The sequence below is a fragment of the Lampetra fluviatilis genome, chromosome 49 (assembly GCF_964198595.1).
Source record: "Lampetra fluviatilis chromosome 49, kcLamFluv1.1, whole genome shotgun sequence".
Taxonomy (NCBI): domain Eukaryota; kingdom Metazoa; phylum Chordata; class Hyperoartia; order Petromyzontiformes; family Petromyzontidae; genus Lampetra; species Lampetra fluviatilis.
In genome coordinates this window covers 3,917,158-3,919,450 of record NC_136323.1, presented here as the reverse complement: position 1 = coordinate 3,919,450, position 2,293 = coordinate 3,917,158, and positions in this window count along the sequence as shown.

The following is a 2,293-nucleotide window of genomic DNA, read 5'->3' as shown; positions in this document are numbered from 1 at the left end:
TGTGGTGTATGTGGTGTCTGTGTGTGTGTGGTGTCTGTGTATGTGTGGTGTGTATGTGGTGTATGTGTGGTGTGTATGTGGTGTATGTGTGTGTGGTGTATGTGTGGTGTGTGTCAGTGTGAGTTGTGGTAGAGTGGGTGTGGGTTGTGATAGGGTGAGTGTGTGTGAGTTGTGATTGGGTGAGTGAGTGTATGTGTGGTGAGTGTGTGTGTGTGAGTGTGAGTGAGTGTGTGGTAGGGTGTGTGAGTGTGTGTGAGTGAGTGTGTGTGAGTATGAGTGGTGGTAGGGTGAGTGTGTGTGTGAGTGTGTGTGAGTGTGTGGTAGGGTGTGAGTGTGTGTGTGAGTGTGTGTGAGTGTGGTAGGGTGTGTGAGTGTGTGTGAGTCAGTGTGTGAGTGTGTGGTAGGGTGTGAGTGTGTGTGTGAGTGTGTGTGAGTGTGGTAGGGTGTGTGAGTGTGTGTGAGTGTGTGTGAGTGTGGTAGGGTGTGTGAGTGTGTGTGAGTCAGTGTGTGAGTGTGTGGTAGGTGTGTGAGTGTGTGTGTGAGTGTGTGTGAGTGTGGTAGGGTGTGTGAGTGTGTGTGAGTCAGTGTGTGAGTGTGTGGTAGGGGTGTGAGTGTGTGTGTGAGTGTGTGTGAGTGTGTGTAGGGTGTGAGTGTGTGTGTGAGTGTGTGTGAGTGTGTGGTAGGGTGTGAGTGTGTGTGTGAGTGTGTGAGTGTGTGGTAGGGTGTGAGTGTGTGTGTGAGTGTGTGTGAGTGTGGTAGGGTGTGTGAGTGTGTGTGAGTCAGTGTGTGAGTGTGTGGTAGGGTGTGAGTGTGTGTGTGAGTGTGTGTGAGTGTGTGGTAGGGTGTGAGTGTGTGTGTGAGTGTGTGTGAGTGTGGTAGGGTGTGAGTGTGTGTGTGAGTGTGTGAGTGTGTGGTAGGGTGTGAGTGTGTGCGTGGCGCAGTGGTTCGCGCTACGCTGCGCTTCGCACCCGGCGACTCGAGTTTGACTCCACGCTCACGGCCAACATCAGTGACGATTCTTTCAACCGCAGTCCTGGGTCACGTGCGGTGTGTAAACACTAAACATCGCCGCGAGGGAGACAAAGGCGGCCGGGCGTGGTGCTAGCCACCCCCTCATGTGCCGTGCCGGCCTTCATAGGTGCCCGCTAACAGCACTTGCCCCAACATTTTGTAAAGGCTATAGGGGGATCTTTGTCTTAGGAGTTTGTACGTTCAACCGCTGTTCTGAGATGGTTTTCATTTTTCTCCCCCCATAGCTAAAAAGAAACCACATTTGCAATGCAACCGGGTGTTGGCCAAACGTTAACGATGATGTGTGCCTGTGACGATCACCCAGCGGCAACATCGTGGCCCCTACTGCGAACACAAAGAACTCGGCAGGATCCTCCTGAGAAACGGTCTTGAGACTCAGCGCGGCCACACTTTGTCAACGGCGGTCACAGCGAGTTGCGTGTGGAGTTGAATGGCCCCATCATCTCAATGGCCCCATCATCTCAATGGCCCAGCATCTCAATGGCCCAGAATCTCGAATCGCCTCGCGTCTGTAACGGGCCCTCTCCTCCCGTGATCGTTACGAGGGGACAGGCCGATTAATAAGTAAAACAATTACAATGATAGATGTAAAATTTAGATTTTAAAAATGCGCCTTTTGGCGTCATCTGGTCCAACATCATGTGAGACTAGGCTCTAAGGAAAGCTGTCTCGGGTGTGGACCAATCAACTTCAAGGACAGTGCATACATTATCAGAGTTATGTTTTTTGTTTGCATTACGACTGCAGGTATTGTGGTCTATGCAAACATGACTCCTTGTAAAAAAAGGTGTCAATTTTGTTGCCAGATAGAAGGGTAAAAAACCAATTATCAATATTTTTACTGGCAAATGAGGTTCCAATGGTGTTAAACATTTATATATTTACGCGAAGGTGTGATGCGTCACCACCTCCTCCCCATCCGCCTTGCCGGCTCGGCCCTCACCGTGTCTCCTGCCCCCCCACTCCGCCCCCCCCTACCCCCCCCCCCCCACCTCTTCCCCCCCTACCCACACCCCCCCCCCACCTCTTCCCCCCCTACCCACACCCCCCCCCACCTCTTCCCCCCTACCCACACCCCCCCCCACCTCTTCCCCCCCTACCCACACCCCCCCCCCACCTCTTCCCCCCCTACCCACACCCCCCCCCCACCTCTTCCCCCCCTACCCACACCCCCCCCCCCCCCCACCTCTTCCCCCCCTACCCACACCCCCCCCCACCTCTGCCCCCCCTACCCACACCCCCCCCCCACCTCTTCCCCCCC